The sequence below is a fragment of the Heterocephalus glaber genome, unplaced genomic scaffold (assembly GCF_053883595.1).
Source record: "Heterocephalus glaber isolate CG9 unplaced genomic scaffold, H.glaber_assembly_v1.0 deba00001613, whole genome shotgun sequence".
In the NCBI taxonomy this organism is placed as follows: domain Eukaryota; kingdom Metazoa; phylum Chordata; class Mammalia; order Rodentia; family Bathyergidae; genus Heterocephalus; species Heterocephalus glaber.
This window is the reverse complement of record NW_028258384.1, coordinates 39,047,354-39,071,834: the sequence shown is the minus strand read 5'-3', so window position 1 is coordinate 39,071,834 and position 24,481 is coordinate 39,047,354. Positions and strand designations below refer to the sequence as shown.

The 24,481-nt window shown below is 36.9% G+C and overlaps 1 protein-coding gene across 4 annotated transcripts in view; it reads left to right on the top strand.

The window, feature by feature from the left end:
• Positions 1-24,481, top strand: part of Trpc5 (transient receptor potential cation channel subfamily C member 5) — a 320,316-nt gene that overhangs the window by 138,128 nt on the left and 157,707 nt on the right. The window lies entirely within an intron of this gene.

Below are 24,481 nucleotides of genomic sequence, written 5' to 3'. Positions count from 1 at the left end.
CATTTGCGAGGCAGGAGCAGTGCCACTGAACTAAATCCTCAGCCCTGAATTTTTTTTCAAAATAAGAAGATAGCTAAAGTAGGGAAGATCTCTGTCACTAAAAAGGATTATAAGCATGGGCCAACCTGGGAAAAGACTCCAAGGGCAAAACACCATCTGTAGCTTAGAGAGAGTTTGGCATCTCTATCTTCAAATAAAACATGAAGTGGAGTCCTAGAATGGCAGAAGAGGTAACATACACAAAGGCTTGCACTTTAACCACTACATTTTGTAGTGTGTATGCCTTTACTTCTCTATTTTACATCGAATAGTCCAACAAGTGGGAAAAATTCATAGTGTGATATTGGTAAACTTGGTTTATAATCCTGATTCTTCCACTTATTAGTATTAGAGTCTTACAGGGAATTAATTTCTGTGACACTAAAAATACTCATCTTATTTAAAAAGTTAAATGATAATTCTGTGATATAGGCAAAAATAGGTGAAAGATTTAAATTATATTATATATATGAGAAATATATATGTGACAAATATATATAATATATGTGAGAAATATATATATTATATATATATAATGAGAAATTTGAAATCATAAAGCTCTAAATAAGTATCAGGGACCATTACACTAAAAAGACAGCTTAAACCCCCTTGACACTGAAGCCGTTTCATCTGGAAGGAACAATGGCCAAGAGAGATCTTTCTAATGAGACACAAAATCCTGAGGTATTAGTGTTCACAGAATTTTGAGAATAAATAAAAATCTCACACTGCACAGAAAACTATAAAATTAATCAAATTCAGCTTAAACATCACTTATAGAACTGCTTACTATAAGAAGTAGTGACTATAAATAACACATTTAAAAAGGTTCTGCTCAGCTGATATTTGTCAAATTGTGATTCCACAAATCACTGCTGTTCTTCAGGTTGTACCAAAGTGTTCTGCCAGAAAAATCAATCTGTGGAGTTGGGTTTTTTTCTTTTAATTTACACAGATAATTTTATTTCATGGGTAGAATTTTATGTATCAGGTTTTTTAGTCACAAATTCCTCCTAATCCTTTAGAGTAACTGCTGGTAGACATCAGTGGTGTCTGGATAGCTTGCTTTTGTTCAGAGCCACAGGCTTGTACTTGCACTTTAAAGTGCTGGTTAAAATTTGCTGTAGTCATAGCATGGTATAAAGCATTCCACCTCAGTGTCACCTGGAAGAGCCACTTCCCCACAAGAGAAAAGATCAAGAGATGCAAGACAGAATCCTTATCACCTGATGCTAGCTGAAAGGCAGAGAAGTCTCAGGAGCCAAAGTTTGTAGCCAAGAACACAGTTTACATCATCATTTAATCCAAAGAACAAGGTGTAGATGGAAGAGGTAGCTGAGAAAATAGCATGAGAGGATGAAGATGAGTTGGGAGATAAAAGATTTGAGCCAGCTTTTGTATGTGTTAGTGTGTTCCTCTATTTACATGGGACAGTGAATGTTGAGGAGCTTGATGAAATATTTTAAAAAGCTGGAATTATCTTACTGCAATATTTTATAGGGTCCACAGAGAGCATCTTATCTTCTAGGTGACCTTGCCATCCAGATCAAGAAGTATTGAGGTTATATTATACAACCACAGATCATTAATAGGCATTAGAGATACACAAGGCATAGTCTTCTTAGAAGGCACACCATGGAGGAAAACTGTCTCTTCTAACTGTCTCTTCTCCTCAGAGACTATGTTAAAAGGAAGATCTTGGGCTGGTCTCCCTTCAAAGATCACAATGATTCCTTAAGATGGCTCTGAGATGACCGTGATTTCTGGTAATCAGTACTCAAGAAGCTACGGTCATAGACCTCAGAAAATCAGTGCTCCTGTCTTTAGATCTTCTCCTAGTCCATCTTTGGAGTACAGGTTTATGATGTCAGACTGACCCAGTGCTGGAGAGAATGGAGATTTTATCTGAATTATCTAGTTTACTTCATTTATAAAAACAGCATAGAGTGGTAACTGAGTCTCAAATTTCATTTCTGTTTTGTTGTTGTTTTAGAGACAGGGTATCGCTATATAGTTCAGGCTCATCTTGCACTCACTATGTAGTCCAGGCTGCCCTCGAACTCTTCCTGATCCTCCTACTTCAGCCTTCCAAGTGTTAGGACTAGAGGTGTGCACCTCTATGCCCAGCTCAAATTTCATTTCTTTTAGCCTAAGTCATCCTATTTGCTTGTATTCACAAAGTAAACAAATGGCTGATAAATGTGCCCTTCACTTGATGCTGTACCTAACCCTATGAACTCTAAGTACTATGAATGCTGCTTATATTTTGATAACATTTATTATGTTAAAAAGAGTTGACTTTAGGGCTGGCATTGATCTTATCCTTGCTTATCCCCCTCATTTGCAGAAAAAAATCAGAGGCATAAAGAGGAGGTAATCTCTTACTTGAGTTTGTGCTTCTCGTTAGTAGCAAAGCTGGGACCAGAATCTAAGTGTCTTAATTTCCAGGAATACTATTCTTTAAATAACACCATTTTATCCACATGGAATTATATACCATTTATTTCTGTTTAAATTCCCTAACAAATTTTTTCTTATTTTGAAGCTATACTATTGTAACATTCAAAGTTCAACTTTTGTGTTGGAGGAGGAAAGGAAGTAGAAAATTAATCAACTTTGTAGGGAACATGACCTTGTATGAAAGTAAAACTCTTTGGGTAATAACAAGGGTGGCCTTGTTTTACAGAACCCAATATGCAAAATGAGAAAATTACAAAACAGTCACATTGAAGGTGATTGCATTATAAGGAAATACTCAGCAGAACTTCTTGAGTGCATTTAAGCATTTAAGATCATTACTTGACAGAACCCCATGGGACAGAGAAACAAAGTTAAAATGTTAACAGCCACTGCCAAATAGAGACCAAAAAGGCAAAATAAGCATCTTTTAAGTAATTAACGGAAGTCATGAAGAAGCAGAATCTCTGACAAAATCTCAGTTTACCCTGACAATATCAGATCTCTAGTAATCAGCCTAGTGAATGGCCTTTCTCAATCACACAGAAAGCAGCACTATGGTTCCTCTAGTCACTGAGGCTTAAACTTGATATCATCTTGAAGTTTTCCTTATGTCTCATTCCCTATAGTTTATCCATTATCAAGTCCTGTTTTTTTCTACTTTGAAATAACTTTAAAATTCTCCACTTCTCCCTTCTGACTGCCAACATTGTAGATGGAATTCCCTTCACATATGAAAAAAAGTATCATTCATTCCTACTCTAGTTCACCACTGGCACAACCATGGTGTAAACTTACAATAGACAGCTTTTTTTATCTCTTCCTTAACAATTTAAATGATGCTCTAATGCCTATAAGATCAAGGCCAACTAGAAGATACACTTTTAGAGATGGGGAACAGGGTCCAATAAAGGGGAGAAGAAAGGGAGAGGGAGTAATGGAAAGAAAATGATCAAACTTTATTATATGCATGTACCAATATACCAAAACGAATCTCACTATTCTGTCACTAATATGCACCAATAAAGAAGAATAAAGTCCAAACCCAAGCTTCTCAACTAGATACTCAATATCTTACAACAAGTAGTCAAAGTTTACCTATTCCTACTTATTTCCCTCTCTTTTCAAATACTGCCCTAACCCAAGAAAATGCCAATTACTACCCTTGGCTTCTATCCCTATCCTACATATAACAGAAGTGTTCTCTCAGCTCCCATGTCTGCCTATATAGATTCTACCCAGCCTTTAACATTCAGTTCAGGTGCTACCTCTTCCCCATACTTTCCTAAACTCTGCCTTCCCAATAACTCCAGCTAGTCTTGATCTTTAAAATTTAATTTAGTGTTATGTATACTTGAGGAGCTCATCTCTTCCTTGCTTTTTTTTAAGAAACAGAAGATAGTGAAGCCATAGTCACTGTAATAATAGGTTTGAGGATAGTATCACACATTGAATATTTTCTCTTGCCACATGATCTCAACTGGTTCAAAACCCTGAGCATAGTATTCATTTTAGTGGTCTTTATTTCATTTGTAGTTAACTTCCATACTTGAAGATATTTATCCAGAGAAAAGACCCAAGAGATCTGCTGAAGTAGGAAAAATATAAAACTACTTTGTTAAAATTAGCATATTGGCTACAAGCCTTGTCAAGTTGCATTTTGGTATCATATTTTTCTACTTCACCTTTCAGGCTTTTTTCCCCCACCAGTAATAATTTATTCTTCATAGACTGTTCTTCATTTCTAAAATCATTATTCCTAGTAATTACTTGAACAAGGGCTTGAAAATCCCTGACAAGTCCTTGTCATATCATATTAGTTTAGTTTACATTTAATCCTTTGACAGATTATATAGTTATCCACTTAAACATTTTAATGTTTTGTCTTGAAAATGTAAAACAAAAAGTTAAACAATCCTCCCTAAATAAAAAGGAAAAAATTAACAGATAATATTTGAAACTTACTTAACAAAGTCCTGCTCTAAATCAGGGATGAGCAAATGCTCATACAGTTCATAGAGCCCTTAATGACTCTGTTATAGTGGAGAATTCCAAGCCATTGATTGAAATGTTCCCCAATCTTTCTTCCAAACAAGATAAAATAGCATCTGTTGGAAAATATTAATTGTACTACATTCATGACATATTATCCATCTGTTACAAGCAGAGAATCTTAGAATGTATAACAGAGGGAACTTTGAATCATGAAATATATATTGTAAATGAGAAAACTGAAGTTTACTTCTGTTTCCTGAGATTTCTGATATTTTCTTTCCCTCTGGTTAATTAAGAAAATAATTTTATAAGAACCAAGAGACTATGTAAAGATGCATATCTCCAATGATGAATGTCATTATATTGTACACCTAAAATGTACCAATAAAAGGATATACAAAAACATAATTTTAGGGCCAGGGATGTAGCTCAGTGGTTCCGCCACCTGCCTCACAAGCACAAGGACCCAAGTTCGATCCCTGGTACCAAAAAAAAAAAAAAAAAAGAAAATAATTTTAGAAAGAAGTTTAGTATTACATATTGAGAACTTTAAAAATGCTCTCAGTTTTTGACATAACAAAATGACTTCTCAGAATCTATACCAGGCAAATCATGATAGATATAAAGATCTTTATATTATTTTTTTGTATTAAATTCTTTTATTGGTACATTGTAGGTATACAACACAATTACATTTCTCATTGGGAATTGAACCTTTATATAATGCATCTTGGTTCTTATTTTTTCCCCATTCCTAGCCCTCCCTTCACGCCCTCCAACCTTCCCTATTTACAAAGACTTTATTTCCATTTTTTCCATTTCTCAGCACTTTTTCCTTTCCCTTCTTACCTTTCCCCTGTGCCTCCCACTACCCCTACCCCTTTGGACCTTTTATTCCTATTTTACATCATCGATTATTCATTCTAATAATTGGTACATTTTAGGTATACAATGTAATGACATTCATCATTGGAAATTTGCACCTTTACATAGTCTCTCTTGGTTCTTGTTTTTCACCCTTGCCCAGCCCTCCCTTCAACCCCTCCATTCCTCCCTATTTACAAAGATTTTGTTCCTATTTTTCCATTTTCTCATATTAATCCCATTCCCTTCTATCCTTTCCCCTAGCCCTCCCACTTCCTTCCCCTTTGCCCCTTTTCTTCCTATTTCACATGACCTATTATACATTTGGTCCTTATTTACAATTTCAGTTTCTCACACCAGAGAAACTATTCGGTATTTACACATCTGTGTTCTATTTATTTGACTTAAGAGTATTGCCTCAATGTGCATCCACTTAGCTATAAATGTCTCTAATTTCTCATTTTTTATGGCTGAGTAGTACTCCATTTTATAAACCACATTTTCTTTATCCAGTCACCAGTTGATGGGCATTTGGGCTGTTTCCAAGTTTTAGCTATTACAAACTGCACTGCTATGAACATGGGTGCACATATATCACTGTGGTATGATTCTTTTAATTCTTTGGGGAAGATCCCCAGCAGGGGAATAGCGGGGTCAAATGGGACTTCCAGTCCTAGTTCTTTGAGGTATCGCCATACTGTTTTCCACAGTGCTTGCACCAGTCTACACTCCCACCAGCAGTGGAGCAGGGTTCCTCTTTCCCCACAGCCCCACCAGCATTTGTTATTGGTTGATTTCATGATAGGAGCCATTCTTTCTGGAGTGAAGTGGAATCTCAGCATTGTTTTCATTTCCATCTTTCGAATGACCAGTGATGTTGAACATTTTTTCATGTATTTATTTGCTATTTCTACTTCTTTGTCTGAGAAATATCTGTCCATTTCAGATGCCCATTTTTGGATTGGGTCTTTAAATTTGGGAGGTCTGATCTTTTTAAGTTCTTTATAGATTCGAGATAGTAGACCTTTGTCTAAGGAAGAGCAGGTGAAGATTTTTTCCCACATTGTGGGTTGTCTCTTCACACTGCTGGTGGTTTCTCTTGCTCTGCAGAAGCTTTTTAATAAGAAGAGATCCCATTTGTTGGTTGTTTGCGCTAGTTCACAGGCAACTGAGGTTTTGTTCATAAAATCTTTTCCTACACCTATGTCTTCAAGGGTTCTACCTACCCTCTGTTCCAACTAGTTCAGAGTTTCTATTTTAATATTTAGATCTTTAATCCATTTTGATTTTAGTTTAGTGCATGGTGAGAGATACAGGTCTACTTTTAATCTTTGGCAATGTGAAGCCCAATTCTTCCAGCACCATTTATTAAAGAGGTTATCTTTCCTCCAGTGAGGGCGTTTGGCTCCTTTATCGAAGATGAGATGGCTGAGTGTGTCTCACATTGTTTCTGCATCTTCTAATCTGTTCCACTGGTCCTCAAGCCTGTTCCTTTGCCAGTACCATGCTGTTTTTATCACAGTAGCTTTGTAGTAGAGTTGCAGGTTGGGGATTGTGATACCCCCTGCCATGTCTCTGTTACCTAGAATTGCTTTTGCCATTCTGGGTCTCTTCTTGCTCCAAATGAATTTTTGGATTTTTTTCTCGAGGTCTATGAAGTATGCTTCTGGGATCTCAATTGGAATTGCATTAAATCTATATAGCAGTTTTGAAAGTATGGCCATTTTCACTATATTAATCCTTCCTACCCAGGAGCAGGGGATGTCTGTCCATTTTCTGATATCATCTTCAATCTCTCTTTTCAGAGTGCCATAGTTTTCAGAGAAGAGGTCTTTGATTTCTTTCATTAGGATGATTCCTAGGTATTTCAGTTTTTTGGATGCTATTGTGAAAGGAATTATTTGCCCTATTTCTCGCTCAGTGAGTCTGTCATTGGTGTAGAGGAAAGCTATTGATTTTTGTGTGTTGACCTTGTAACCAGCTACTTGACTGAATTTGGTTATTAAGTCTAGAAGACTTTTGGTGGCATTCTTGGGGTCTTCTACATAGAGTATCATGTCATCTGCAAATAATGACAATTTGACTTCTTCATTACCTATCTTTATTCCTTTTATTTCTTTCTCTTGTCTAATTGCCATGGCTAATGTTTCCAGAACTGTATTGAACAAGAGTGGTGATAGTGGACATCCTTGTCTTGTTCCTGATTTGAGTGTGAAGGATTTCAGTTTTTGACCATTTAGTATGATATTGGCTGTTGGTTTTTCATAGATGGCTTCTATCAGTTTGAGGTGGAGACCATATATTCCAATTTTTTGTAGGGTTTTTTATCATAAATGCATGTTGGATTTTGTCAAGTGCTTTTTCTGCATCTATGGAGATAATCATATGGTTTTTGTCCTTGGCTCTATTGATATAGTGTATTACATTGATTGATTTTCGTACATTGAACCATCCCTGCATCCCAGGGATGAATCCCACTTGATCAGGGTGTATGATCTTCTTGATGATCTTCTGCACTCTGTTTACCATTATCTTATTAAGGATTTTTGCATCTATGTTCATTAGTGAGATTGGCCTATAGCTCTCCTTTTCGGTTTGGTCTTTCTCTGCTTTGGGGATCAAGGTGATGCTTGGTTCCAGGAATGAATTTGGGAGTATTGCTTCCCTTTCAATTTCATTGAAGAGTTTAAACAGTAGTGGCAGGAGTTCCTCTCTAAATGTCTTGTAGAATTCAGCAGTGAAGCCATCAGGGCCCGGGCTTTTCTTAGGTGATAAGTTTTTAATTACGTTTTCATTTCATTGGTTGATATTGGGTTGTTCAGAATTTTTAGGTCTTCTTCATTCAACTTTGGTAATTCATATGTATCTAGGAATCTGTCCATTTCTTCTGTGTTGTCCATCTTATTGGCGTATAGGTTCTGGAAGTAGGTATTGATGATCATCTGGATTTCTGCTGGGTCTGTTGTAGTTTCACCCTTTTCATTCCTACTTGCATGGATTTGGGCCTTTTCTTTCCTTTTTCTGACAAGGTTGGCTAAAGGTTTATCAATTTTGTTGATTCTTTCAAAGAACCAACTCTTGGCTTCATTGATTTTTTGTATTGTTCTCTTAGTCTCCATTGCATTGATTTCTCCTCTGATCTTTATAATTTCTTCCCTTGTATGAGCTTTGGGGGTGTCCTGCTCTTCTTTTTCTAGAAGCTTGAGGTTCAGCATCAGGTTGTTTAATTGGGCTCACTCTGTTTTCCTAATATGCATATTCACTGCTATGAATTTCCCTCGTAAGACTAATTTCATTGCGTCCCATAGATTCCAATATGTTGTATTGTCATTGTCATTTAATTGAAGGAACTGTCTGATTTCTTCTTTAATTTCCTCTGTGACCCATTGGTTATTCAGAAGTGTGTTGTTCAATTTCCACGTGTTTATGAAATTTTTTGAGTTTCTTTTGCTATGGATCTCCAATTTCATCACACTATGGTCTGATAATATACAGGGGATAACTTCAATTCCTTTGCACTTACTTAAACATGTTCTATGTGTGAGTATGTGGTCTATTTTGGAGAATGACCCATGTGCAGCTGACAAGAATGTGTATTCTGATTTTGTGGGGTGGAAGACTCTATAAACATCTGTTAAGTTCATTTGTTCAAGAGTTCGATTGAGTTCTAGTATTTCATTACTTATTTTTAGTCTAGTTGATCTATCTATTTGTGACAGTGGGGTGTTGAGGTCCCCCACTACAATTGTATTAGTGCATATATGGCTTTTCATGTCCATATTTGTTTTATATAGTTGGATGCACTAGTGTTTGGTGCATAGATATTTATGATTGTCATCTCTTCCTCTTGGATTCTTCCCTTTACAAGGATGTAGTGCCCTTCTTCATCTCTCTTAATTAGTGTTGGTTTGAAGTCTACCTGATCTGCCAAGAGGATAGCTACTCCTGCTTTTTTTCTGGTTCCTGTCGCATGCAGTATTGTTTTCCACCCTTTAACTTTCAGTCTATGAGTTTCCTTTTGAATGAAGTGTGTTTCTTGTATGCAGCATATTGTTGGATTTTGCTTCTTGACCTATTCTGCCAATGTATTTCTTTTGATTGGTGAATTGAGACCATTAACGTTGATGGTTATAACTGAAACGTAGTGACTTGTCATTGCCATGACTTTTTCTTTTTGTTGGGTTCTCCTCCTTTACATTTAATTTCTTGTCATGCCAGATGGGTTCATTCTGCTTTGCTTCCTGGGGTTGTGATCCTCAATGTCTGTTCCTAGGATATTGTGTAAAATTCTTTGGAGTGCTGGTTTGGTATTCACGAAGTTCCTAAGGTGCTCTTTGTCATGAAAGTATCTTATTTCTCCATCCATTTTGAAAGATAGTTTTGCAGGGTACATCAATCTGGGTTGGATGCTGTTTTCTTTTAGGGCTTGGAATATGTCACTCCAAGCTCTTCTTGCCTTGATGGTTTGTGTGGAGAAGTCTGCTGTGATTCTGATGGGCTTTCCTTTGGATGTGATTTGTTTCTTTTCTCTGACTGCTTGGAGAACTTTGTTCTTCTGTTGTGTTTCTGGAATCCTAACTATTATGCCTATGTGTAGATTTTTTTTGATCAAGGCTATTTGGAGTCCTATATGCCTCACTTATCTGTATGTCAAGCTCTTTTCCCCTGCTTGGGACGTTTCCTGCCATTATTTCTGTGAAGAGATTTTTTATGTCATCTGCACTCTCTCCTGTTTCTTCATTGAGCCCAATCAGTCTTATGTTATTCTTTTTTGCATCATCTAGCAGCTGCTGGATTGATTTCTCATGTTCCCTTATAATTTTGAAGCAATTTTTCTTTTCCTGGTCACTAATTGCAATCTTATCTTCTATATCTGAAATTCTGTCCTCACATTGGCTCATTCTGCTGTGTAGACTTTCAATGGAGTTTTTCATGTCCTGGAAATCTATTTGCATCTGTTTTATGGATTCCATTTGTTTCTTAAGTTGGGATTCCATCATGTTCCTCAGCTCCTCTCTAGATTTATTAATCATGTCTTGCACTAAGGGCACAATTTCTCCTGTTATCTGAGAAATTATTTCTGATTTCATTTTTTCCAGATCCCCTTTTGTTGCCAGTTCAGTGGGTCCAGGTGGTTGAGTATCAGAGGGTTCCATCTCATTTCCCTTTGGGGTTGCTGTAGGTGATCTGGAAGTCTGGTTTTGAGACTTATTTATGTGTTTTCTCATTTCGACTGGGGCGGGGGGCTGTTAGCGCCTGCATGGATTACCTCCTCTGAGCTGGGTGAGGTGGGCCAGGGGCCGGGAGCAGCGGTAGGGATGGTGATCCAAAAGCCCTTTCCTGTGGGCTGGGAGCAGCGGGAGGGATGGTGGCTGGGAAACCCCTTCCTCTGGACCAGGAGCAGTGGGATGGTGGCTCAGAAGCCCCTCCCTCTGGGCCAGGAGCGGTGGCAGGGATGGTGGCCCGGAAGCCCCTTCCTCTGGGCCAGGAGCAGCGGGAGAGAAGGTGGCCCAAAAGCCCTTTCCTCTGGGCTGGGAGCAGCTGGAGGGATGGTGACTGGGAAGCCCCTTCCTCTGGACCAGGAGCAGTGGGACGATGGCTCTGAAGCCCCTACCTCTGGGCCAGGAACAGTGGGACTCAGTACCTTGGTCTGGTGGTCTGGTGTCCTTTGCGCCTTGGTAATGTGGAATCAGGTGGCTGCCTGTCTGCAGTGGGGTGATTCGGCGTCTTCCGCGTGACTCAGGACCTAGGTGAAAGATCTTTATATTACAAAAATATCTATCACAGGTTCATTTAGAGAACGAGAGATAAATTGAAAGAAACCGTAAGTATCGCCAAACTGAAGACTAGTTAGGTATATTATAGTTTACCTAACTTGACCTAATGAAATATTATACAGCAATTTAACATGATATGTTACCATGTGAAAATATGAAGCATATTGTCTTAATCTCGATTCAGAGCCATTTTTTCACAAGAGAAATTGATGCTGAGAAGGGTAGGAAATGGAAAGAGTGTCATTATAGATAATTACATGTGAGAAATTTCCACAAAATATTAAATAAAACTAGATAGGAAGAATACATATTAAGTATGAACTCATTTTAAGATATAAGGAGAAAAAGATTGAAACAATTTATGTTAAGCCATATTTGTTGATTTTTATGAGATGACATTAATAATTTGTTGGTTTACATAATATTTTGTAAATTTTCACTTAGAAATAATTTCATGGACAGACAAAAGTTGCAAAAAATTACAACAGAGAATTCCTATGCACTCTTTACCCACATTCATTAATTATTATCACGGAAATCTTCAGTGAGTATCTCTGCCCCAATTAAGAGGTTTGGCCAATAAGCTTCAGCAGTAACATTGTCACTTTAGATTCCATAGTGAAGGGGCAACAGAAAGGGGACAGGCACTCATTTTGCACAATCTGTCAGATCTGGCATGAAAGCCACCCTGAGACTAACAATCAGATGCAAGACTATTAACCAATTATTATTTCCTGTAATCAGTGCCATTCTATTCCTTCCACCTTTCCCTTGGCTACTTCAACAAACATCATGTAGACAAAGTGATAATGAGTGTTAAACAACATACTCAAACTCCCCCAAGCAGTTAAATATCTTGAGAGATATAAATACATTTTTTACACGTGTTTTCACCCTAGTGAAAATGAAAAATATTGATTTAATCCAGTTGCCAGTAGTTCTACAAAACTCCTTGGATATCTTAGAGGGGTAAAAGAAACAGCTTACAAAAATAACCATGCTAGGTGTCCTGGTGCTCACCTTTAGTCCCAGGACTCTGGGAAGCTGAGGCAAGAAGACCTTGAGTTCAAGCCCCTCCCAGACAATTTAGTAAATTAGTGAGAGCTGTCTCAGAGTTCTAAAAAAGGCCTAGACATGTAGCTCAGTGTCAAAGCCCAGGGTTCAATCCCCAGTACCAAATAAGTAAATAAAACATACATGTCCATAGCCATAAAAATACATTATGTAGATGAAAGAATCCAAATTTTAACATAGATACCATGTTAGTTACTTTTCTCTTATTGCTGAGACAAAATACCAGATACCCAAAGTTAAAGGGGAAGGGATTTATTTGGCTTGCAGTTCATAGAGGTTTCAGTCCATAGTCTGCTGGCTCCAAGACAGGGATGGCAAATAGACATCAAAGAGGGGAAACAACATGGTGGGCACAAGGTAGCAAAAGCAGTAAGAAACCATGGCCATGTCTTTCTGGCTCTTTTATCCCATCCATACTACCTGGATTAGGTGAACTACTCACTCACATGTAGTGGTTTAGTAATCACACGCCCTTAATCCCAGAACCACATATTCCAGATTCAGCTACCTCTGACCAAATGAGGCTTTGGGGGGACATCCAGACCCAAACCATAACCGATACTATATACTTTTTTCCTATAATTGGAAGAGTTTCCAGTACTATGGACATTTTAAAGATGACAGTCATTTGGGTCCCTACCTAATAGAACTTTCTGCTGTGATGAAAATATTCTGTATCTGCACGATCAATATAGTAGCCATGAGCCACATGTGGTTATTAAATGTTTAAAATGTGGCTAATTTAATTGAGAAACTGAATTTTTATTTCATTTTAATTCATTAAAATTTAAATAGCCGCATGTGGCTAGTGGCTATTCTATTAGACAGTGGAAATGTAGACCCTTCTCCATCTTAAGTAAAAATTTTCTTTCTAGTTCCAATAATATACTTGTACGCTCTCTAATGACCACATCCACTCCCAACAGTTTCAGTTACCATTTATAATGATGGTGCTCAATCCTCGATGCTTGTTAGATTCATCTGGGAAGTATGGGTGACTCAGGCATTGGCAGTTTTTAAAAGCTTCTCAGATAATTCTAATTTGCAGCCAGTGTTGAGAATATTTTAAATAACCTACTGATGCCTTCCAATTCTGTATCTCCAACTGTCAGTGCTGATCTTTTTTTTCCCAGTAAGTTTATTGGTACATTTTAGGTATAAAATACAAGTACATTCATCATTGGGATCTTGTACCATTATATGAGTATCTTGGTTCTTATTTTTTTCCCCTTGCCCTGCCATCCCTTCACCCCCTCCACCCTTCCCTATTTACAAAGACTTTGCTTCCATTTTTTAAATTTTCTCATATTATTTCTTTTCCCTTCTTTCCTTTCCCATACCCCTCCCACTTCCCCTGCTACTTTACACCTTTTTTTCCTATTACACAATATCAATTATACATTTTTAAAATTAGAATATCAAGATCTAGGAGACATTACTAAAGATTTTATAGAATTTAAAAGGATATAGAGAGCATATTACAAAAATCTGTTTTGAAATAAATTTGACAACTTCAAAAAGTACCTTGGAAGACAAATTAATGAAACTAACTCTGGAGGAAATATAAAATTTCAATAGCACCTGTTAAAGAAAGTATATTCCTAGCTTGAAAACCTACCTATATGACAAAAATAGGCTCATATACATTTTAACTGATAAATTATATCAAACATTTAAAGCAGAAAAAAGAAGGAATACTTCCCCCCTCATTTTAGGAAATCAACATTGTCCTAATACTAAAACTGGATAAAGATAATAGAAGAAAAAAGTATGAACATAGATAGAAATTTTTTTAACAAAACAAATTATTAGAAGTCAGATCTGGCAGTATGTAGAAAGTGGTTTTATTATAGGGATGGAAGTGTTGGTTCAGCATTGGAAGATCCACCCCCAAAAGTCATCATTTTAACAGAGGAAAGGAAAAAGCCATATGATCCTGTCACTAGTTGGAGAAAAAGTACTGAACTAAATTCTACAGCTGTTCATGGTAAAAGCTATCAGGAGACTAGAAATAGAATAGAACCTTCTCAACAGATCAAAGACATGCACTCCATACTTCCAGCAAAAATGCCTTATATGAATGGAGAAGATACAGTGCTTTCTGCCTAAGGTGGGGAACAAGGGTAGATATGCCTACTCTTCATCTGTCCATTAAAATTTTGAAACATAGGTCTAAACCAAAATAGTCTGGGAATAAAAAGAAACAAATGGCATAGCAGAAGCAAGATAGAAGCGAAATCTTTACATATAGATGAAATGATCATCTACAGAGAAAATACTAAGAAATCTCTAAGAGCCCCTAGAACTTGTACTTGAATTTAGCAGGATTAGAAAACACAAGGTATATATAAAAATTCAGGTGTATGTATACTTGCTATAAATGAAGAATTGGATATTGAAATTCAAAAGTTATGTAGGAGTACAAAGGATCTAGAAATGAAAAAGAAAAAGAAAAAAAAAACAGTGTTGGAAGACATTTAGTACCTAATTTTAAGACTTCCTCTAAAGCTACAGTAATCAAGGCAGTGTTGGTATAAGGAAAGACATATAGATCAATGGAATAAAACAGAATCTACAAATAGAACCACACATATATGGTCCACTGAGTTTTGAAAGATTATTTAAAATTAACATTTCATAGAATATAAACTCAATTCAAGAGCAGAGGAAAAGATAGTGTTTTCAGCAAATGACACTAGAACACCTGCTATCCATATATAAAAAATTAACCTCAACCCTTTATTTCCATACATAAAAATAACTTGAAAGCATCTATGAACCTAAATATGAAAGACTAAAACTATAAAACTTTAAGAAACTATAAGGGAAAATATTTATGAATTTAGGGTTGGCAAGAACTCCCTAGGATACAAAAAACATGATGTATAAAAGAAAAAAAATGATAAATGAAATTCCATCAAAATTTAGAACTTTAAATGACATCGTTAAAATGAAAACTAGTCCTAGAACAGACCATATTTACAATGCATATAACCTATGAACAGAATATATACAGAACTCTTACAGCTCATTAATAGACAACCCAATTAAAAAGTAGACACAAGAAGATGATAAATAGCCAGTATAGCACAAGGAAAGGTGTGAAACACTAGAATCAGAAAAATAATAATCAGTACAATAAAAAGATTGAGTTATACACTCATTAGGGAGATGAAGTTAAAAGTTTTAAAAGCCTTGTCATGACTTTTTCTTTTTGTTGGATTCTCCCCTTTTGCATTTAATTTGTCAGGCCCAATGGATGCATTCTGCTGAGCTTCCTGGGGTATTGATCCTCATTGTCTTTTCCTAGGATACTGTCTAAAATTTTTTGGTGTGTTGGTTTGGTATTCATGAAGTTCCTAAGGTGCTCTTTTTCATGAAAGTATTTTATTTCTCCATTAATTTTGAAAGATAGTTTTGCAGGGTACATCAATCTGGGTTGGAGGCTGTTTTCCTTTAGGGCTTGAAATACATCACTCCAAGCTCTTCTTGCCTTGAGGGTTTGCAATGAGAAGTCTGCTATGATTCTGATGGGCTTTCCTTTGTATGTGTTTTGTTTCTTTTCTCTCACTGCTTGTAGAAGTTTGTTCTTCTGTTGCGTTTCTGGAATCCTAACTATTATATGCCTATGCCTATGTGTCGATTTTTTTTGATCAATGCTAGTTGGAGTCCTATATGCCTCACTTATCTTATGTCAAGTTGTTTTTCCCTGCTTGGGAAGCTTTCTGCCATCACTTCTGTGAACAGCTTTTTTATGTCATCTGCACTCTCTCCTGTTTCTTCATTGACTCCAATCAGTCTTATGTTATTCTTCTTTACATCATCTAGCAGCTGCTGGATTGATTTCTCATGGTCCCTTATAATTTTAAAGAAATTTTTGTTTTCCTGGTCACTAATTGCAATCTCATCTTCTATATCTGAAATTCTGTCGTCACATTGGTTCATTCTGCTATGTAGACTTTCAATGGAATTTTTAATCTCCGGGAAATCTATTTGTATCTGTTTTATGGATTCCATTTTTTTCCTACGTTGGCATTCAATCATGTTCCTTCTGCTCTTTTACTTTTTTATCTGTGTCCTCCCTTGATTTATTAATCATGTCTTGCACTATGGACAGAATCTCTGCTGTTATCTGTGAAATTAGTTCTGATTTCATTTTTCCAGATCCTCTCTTGTTGCCAGTTCAGGGAGTTCAAGTGGGTAAGTATCAGATTTCCCCATCTCATTTCCCTTTGAGGTTGTTGTAGGTGATCTGGAAGTCTGTTTTGTTTTGGGTTTTTTTTTATTATTACTTAAATTCTTTTATTGGTATATTTTAGGTATACAACACATTTACATTTCTCATTGGGAACTTGTACCTTTACATGATGCATCTTGGTTCTTATTTTTTCCCCATTCCTAGCCCTCCCTTCACCCCCTCCACCCTTCTCTATTTACAAACACTTTGTTTCCATTTTTTCCATTTCTCATCATTTTTCCTTTCCCTTCTTTCCTTTCCCCTGCCCTTCCCACTACCCCTACCCCCTTGGACCTTTTCTTCCTATTTTGCCTTTTCCATTATTCATTCTAATCATTGGTACATTTTAGGTATACAATATAATGACATTCATCATTGGAAATTTGCACCTTAACATAATCTCTCTTGGTTCTTATTTTTCACCCTTGCCCAGCCCTTCCTTCAACCCCTCCATCCCTCCCTATTTACAAAGATTTTGTTTGCATTTTTCCATTTTTTCATATTAATTCCATTCCCTTCTTTCCTTTGCCCTATCCCTCCCACTTCTCCTTCCCCTTTGCCCCTTTTCTTCTTATTTCACATTATCTATTATATGTTTTGTAGAAATAGCAAATAAATATATGAAATAATGTTCAACATCACTGCTCATTCGAGAGATGAAAATGAAAACTACACTGAGATTCCACCTCACTCCTGAAAGAATGGCTGCTATCATGAAATCAACCAATAACAAATGCTGGTGGGGCTCTGTGGAAAGAGGAACCTTGCTCCACTTCTGGTGGGAGTGTGGCCTGGTGCAACCACTGTGGAAATCAGTATGGAGATACCTCAAAGAACTAGAACTGGAACTCCCATTTGACCCAGCTATTCCCCTGCTGTTGCTGCTGGGTATCTTCCCCAAAGAATTAAAAGAATCATACCACAGTGATATATGTGCACCCATGTTCATAGCAGCACAATTTGTGATAGCTAAAACTTGGAAACAGCCCAAATGCCCATCAACTGGAGACTGGAAAAAGAAAATGTGGTTTTTTAATAAAATGGAGTACTAGTCAGCTATAAAAAATGAGAAATTAGAGGCATTTATAGCTAAATGGATACACATTGAGGCGATACTCTTAAGTGAAATAAATAGGACACACATGTATAAATACCGAATAGTTTCTCTAGTGTGAGAAACTGAAAGTGTAAATATGGAAGTCTGTTTTTGAGGCTTGTTTATGTGTCTTCTTATTTCCACGGGTTGGGGGTTGCTGCTGGCACCCGCGCAGCTTACCTCCTCTGCCCTTCGAGCAGTGGTATGGTGGCCTGGAAGCCTCCTCCTGGGCGCTGGGATTGGCTCACCTCCTCAGCCTTGGGAGCAGTGGAATGGTGGCTGTCTATGCTGATCTTCATATGCACAGAACATCTCACCTCCTGATGTCCCCCAAAATCCTCAAACACAAGCTTCTTGTCACTGTGAAAAAATATCTAAGAAAGTCAACCTAAAGGAGGAAAGATTTATTTTGGAGGAAGAACATGGTAGAGAAAAAACTGCACACTTCATGTCATCCAGGAAGATGAAAGCGAAAGAGCCAGAGTGGAAGGGGCTGGGACCATATACAGTCTCCAACAAAATACCCCCACCATCCACTCCCTTAAACTAGGCCCTAGCTCCTATTTTCATCACCTGGCAATAATGTGATCAAATTATGTCTCATCAGTGAATTAATCCACTAATGAAGTTAGAGCACTTGTCATCCAATCACGTTCCCAAATCCCATAAGCAACAAAGTCTTCAATACAGTGAGCCTTGTTGGGGAACATTTTGGGTCTCAACCATAAATTGGCATAACCAAATATGATCTCTCTCTCATTTTCTTTACTCAAATCCTTCAAATTGTAATTACTGTGCTTACTTCTGCTATTTTCATATTTGTTTTTATCTTCCTTATTTTTGTTCTTCAATCATTTCATTACTTTGATCTTTTGTTTAATTGACATTTTATATTTATGTACTATTTCCTTTTTGTATAATTTTTTGGTTATTGGCTTAATGGTTACCCTGGAAGTGACAATTAATATCTTTGAGCTTCTTCCATGTGTAGACTCATATATTTCATGAGACATTGGAAGTTTTTGGTCCTTGTTTCTTCGATATACTTTATGCCACTTTCTCTTCATCATTTGATTCTGAGATTCCTATTATACATCTGTTGGTAAGCTTGATGGTCTCTCAAATATCTTGATGAACTATTCATTTCAATTCAATCATTTTACTTTCTGTTCCTCAGACTCAATACTTTCAATTAATAGTTAAGTTCAAGACTCAATACTTTGAATTAATAGTGTTCAATTCATTGATTCTTTCATCTACCTGATCAAATATGTTGTTCAGAATTTGACAAACACTTCTAGAGAAACCGATTCAACACAAAAAATTCCAGGAGTGGAGAGTAAAGCAAACACAACCTTCTGGGCCAATCTCTCTTCTTCATGCAACACATACATATTGTCCAGTCAAAATATACAATCATAATTTCAAGCAAGCCCCTATCAACTTTTTTTTTGCACTTTATTAAATTCTTTTATTGGTACATTGTAGGTATACAACACAATTACATTTCTCATTGGTAATTGTACATTTACATAATGCATCTTGGTTCTTATTTTTTCCCCATTCCTAGCCCTCCCTTCACCCCCTCCACCTTTCCCTATTTACAAAGACTTTATTTCCATTTTTTCCATTTCTCAGCATTTTTCCTTTCCCTTTTTTCCTTTCCCCTGCCCCTCCCACTACCCCTACCCCTTTGGACCTTTTCTTCCTATTTTGCATTATCGATTATTCATTCTAATCATTAGTACATTTTTTAAACAATATAATGACATTCATCATTGGAAATTTGCACCTTTACATAGTCTCCCTTGGTTCTTATTTTTCACCCTTGCCCAGCCCTCCCTTCAACCCCTCCATTCCTCCCTATTTACAAAAATTTTGTTCCTATTTTTCCATTTTCTCATATTAATCCCATTCCCTTCTATCCTTTCCCCTAGCCCTCCCACTTCCTTCCCCTTTGCCCCTTTTCTTCCTATTTCACATGACCTATTATACATTTAGTCCTTATTTACATTTTCAGTTTCTCACATCAGAGAAACTATTCTGTATTTACACATGTGTGCCCTATTTATTTCACTTAAGAGTATTGCCTCAATGTGCATCCACTTAGCTATAAATGTCTCTAATTTCTCATTTTTTATGGCTGAGTAGTACTCCATTTTATTAAAAAACCACATTTTCTTTATCCAATCTCCAGCTGATGGGCATTTGAGCTGTTTCCAAGTTTTAGCTATCACAAACTGTGCTGCTATGAACATGGGTGCACATATATCACTGTGGTATGATTCTTTTAATTCTTTGGGGAAGATGCCCAGCAGTGGAATAGCGGGGTCAAATGGGAGTTCCAGTCCTAGTTCTTTGAGGTATCTCCATATTGATTTCCACAGTGCTTGCACCAGTCTATGCTCCCACCAGCAGTGGAGCAGGGTTCCTTTCTCCCCACAGCCCTGCCAGCATTTGTTATTGGTTGATTTCATGATAGCAGCCATTCTTTCTGGAGTGAGGTGGAATCTCAGTGTTGTTTTCATTTGCATCTCTCGAATGAGCAGTGATGTTGAACATTTTTTCATGTATTTATTTGCTATTTCTACTTCTTTGTCTGAGAAATGTCTGTTCATTTCAGATGCCCATTTTTGGATTGGGTCTTTAAATTTGGGAAGTCTGATCTTTTTAAGTTCTTTATAGATTCGAGATAGTAGACCTTTGTCTGAGGAAGAGCAGGTGAAGATTTTTTCCCACATTGTGGGTTGTCTCTTCACACTGCTGGTGGTTTCTCTTGCTGTGCAGAAGCCTTTTAATAAGAAGAGATCCCACTTGTTGATTGTTTGTGCTAGTTCACGGGCAACTGAGGTTTTGTTCATAAAATATTTCCTACACCAATGTCTTCAAGGGTTACCTATCAACTTTTAAAAACACAGCTCAGATATCACTTCCTTTGTGATGCTTTCACTTACCTCCTGAGGTAGAGTTGAACACTTTCTCCTCTGTGCTCTGTGTACTTCCAATAGATTAAGAATCCCTATCGCACTCTACTACATTCAATTTCCTTAATATTTTGTCTCCCCGCTCTGGACTTGGAGTTTCTTGAAGGGGAGGGCTGTGTTATTTGTGCTCTCTACTACAAAGTACTCTGGCCTGACATATAGTAGATATGTAACAATTATTTATTCAATTAAAACACTGAGTATATACTGTTGTTGACACTAATATAGGCTTTATGGAACCTACAAAAAAATCTAGCTTCAGTGAAGTAGTTACAAATGTAGACTCTGAAGTGTGACCGTGAGTTACAATCCTCCATTATTTATTAGCTCTGTGAACTTAAAGAATCTATTTAACTTTTATGTGCTTCACATTCCTCACCTGTAAAGTGAGAGATCCTAATGGTAACTGTCTAAAAGTAAGGACTAATTTAAATAATATCTATGAAGCACTTAGTAAACACAATACTTGGCACATAAGTGCTATTAACTTGTTTATAAATTAATGAAATGGTTGAATTGATAAGATTTATATACATGAAAAACAAAACACTGCAAATATATCACTATACAGGATTGTTAAAAATGCTGCCTAAACCAAGATATTACAACTCATAACTTCAAACAAATCATTGCCTAATTAATGACAAAAACTCAATGGCAATATATCTCTGCTGGCCTGGCCACTTCTAGAGGACTATATTCACTACTGAACATCATACTTTGAAAAGGAGCAACGTGTAGCATAGCTAGAAACAGGCCATTAGAATACTCTAGAACCTGGAAGCCAGCTAATATGAAGAAGTATTGAAGAAACTGGGAATATTAATTTTAGAGAAGGGAATACTTGAGCCGAAGAAAATATGATTGCTGAGATTAAATATTTGAAGGCTGTCATATGGAAGCAAGGAAATCTTGGCTTGATATTGCTCTAGAGAGCAGAACTAGGTCCAGAGAATAAAAGTTGTTGATATATGATTTCAGCTGAATATAGAAGAGCATTTGCTGAAAATCAGCATTCATCACAAAGGTGAGAACATGATAAGTTTCTCACCTGTGGAAGTGCTCATTAACTAAATAGACACTAACAAAGATATTGTTAAAGGAATTTTTTCATTGGACTGGGGATTATTTTCGATGACCTGTGGAGTCTCTTGCAGGAAATTCAAGATCTGGACCTTTCAAGAAATGACAAGTGTTACTACTTTAAAATTATGTATAGCTAAATGGATGCATATTGAGGCCATACTCTTAAGTGAAATAAATAGGACACACAAGTGTAAATACTTAATAGTTTCTCTAGTGTGAGAAACTGAAAGTGTAAATAAGGATTAAAAGGATTACTAATGAATAATTGATACTTTGAAATAGGAAAAGATTAAGGGGGTAGGGGTGGTTGGAGGGGAAGGGAAAAGGAAAGAAGGGAAAGGAAAAATTATGAGAAAAGGAAAAAAGTGGAAACAAAGTCTGTAAATAGGGAAGGGTGGAGGGGGGTGAAGGGCACACAGGTAATGGGGGAAAAAAATAAAAACCAAGATACATCATGTACAGGTACAAGCACCCAATGATAAATGTAAACATATTGTATACCTAAAATGTACCAATAAAAGAATTTAAGGAGAAGGAAAAAAATTAAAAAATAAAATAAAATTATGAAGTTATCAAAGTGGTAATCTGAAAGAAACCAAAATGCTGCCCAAATCAAAACCCTACAACCCACTACTGATCAGCCCCTCTCCCCCATGCCTTTGTACATGAAATTTTGCATATAGTCCCTCTTTAGAATGGAGATTCCAAGTCCCTGCTCAGATGTAATTTTTTTCCTAGAAGAGTTATTATTTTGAGCCACTCAGTCATTACTACCTGTTTATATCACAGTGCCTGGCATATAGTAAGAATCATTTATTGAATGTATTGTTTGCCATTCACGCTTCCAATTGTACAAATTTATCAGGTTAAATCTATTTGCCTTAGAAGAGTCCTGAAAAGATAAGTTAAAGAGATGACATGGATAACGGTGAGAAATCACAAGAAGTTTCATCATTTAAGCTCAAATCCTTATAATACATCATACAAACTATGTTTAGATACCAAGTCCCTCCAAAGGCACTAATTTTTTATTTAGGTGGGAAAACAGGCTTACCTCCTCAGAGATGAAGTCCTTTGCTGGGCTGTGATCTGGGCTGGGATTTGGCAAGGCCACTTTGTGCCCTGGCCTTCTGCCCAGACCATCAGTTTAGCTCTTTAAATCGCATCATTTAAGCCCACAAATGTCACAGATACCATTAGATAATCTCCTCTGGGCAGCAGCAAAGGAAACAGAGAACATGAAAAGCCCTCTGAGGCAGCCTGTTAGACCATTCTTACATGTTTGCTTGGAAACTACATTAGGAATGGGGTTCACTGGCAGAACAGTATGAAAATACAAGCCGATTTTGTTTTCTTCAGTTAAGGACATACCTCAAGTCTTGGCTTAGGTTAATGGCAGCTGAGTGCTATGTACCAAGTATAAAGGTAAAAGGTGATGAGAAAGAATCTTCTCAATAACACATCCTCAACAGATACCACAAACTCTGTCATTAGTTCCTTATTCCCAGAGTAATGGCAGAGTAAGACTAGTACCAAGCATATGGAGAAGTCATTGGTCTCAGAGCCTGGAGTGAGGTCAAAGTTAGGATAGTTAAGTGGCTCCAGCTGTGGGGATAGAAAAAAGGCAAAGAATGAGGCAAGTCATTGAACATCTACATGAGCCTGCATGCTGACAGACAATGCATTAAACAGATTTTTAATTGCTACCAGTATTCATTTTTTTTCTTTTTCTCGTGAAACAGACTTTTGTATCATTCTCAATGCATAGCGTAGAGATGGATATGGCTACTTAAAAGAGATTTCCAAGGTTGAACACTAGGCCTCTCCTTTCCCCTCTACCACATCTTCCCTGTCCTTATAGTCATGCATCTCTTTAGTTCCAAGATCACAACAACTTTCTTAATGACAGAATTAATATTACAATATCACTAGCTGTTAGTCACATAATTTATTATTCTTTCCAGGGATAAGTTTTGGAAATGTAGTGCCTTAAAGCAAAAGAGTGACTCTCTAATAGTACAATCTCAGGCAAACCTCTGGAGATATTTTTGCTACAAAGGAATTCTATGATGCTTTTCATATCATAGCCCACTAGAAATGAAATGGACCATATTAATTCAAAGGAGAGAGATGAAAAGTGAAAACTAGATTTGAGTAAACTATACATTATCCAGTTCAATTCTCAAATTGCAATTTTGCTGTTATTTCTCTTCACTACTTTAAACCACACAACTGGCAAAGTGAGAATTCAATGAATGGTACTACTTGTTGCATTCATTATCATTACTGCTAGAGAGAGTGGTAGCAATACTGCTGCCTCAATACCTGGAACAGGGCCTGGGACATATTAACTATTCAAAACTATAACAATTATCTTTATATCTTTATTGCCTCCATTCCTGGCCTAATGCCTGGCATGTAATAGGTCACTCATAGAGTTAATTCCTTTCATTCTCACCTTTTCTTGGAACTATTTTTCTTCTAGTTCTTCCATAACTGTGCCTTACTAGAATTGCCATAGCCCTTCCTAGCACTATCAGTGACAACATCAGGAAAGGCATCCATTCTTCTATGGTAGCTACTAAGTGGCAAATAAGCAGCAAGTGTTTAAAATCATTTTTCAGATGAGAAAACTGAGGTTATGTGCTAATACCTGGAAAGCTTAGCTCACTTCTAATCTCTGTATCCTATTATGGCCTGAAAAATGCCACCATCCCACCTAACCCTCACCATAGCATCTCCTAACCAGTCCGTGATCACTCTCACCGTCTTTGTTCTTGCACTCTGGGGGCCTGGACTACCTTACATTTGCATATTGAATTCATCCACTAAGGATTAGTGTAAGAACTATGACTTCCATGAAACCTACTTT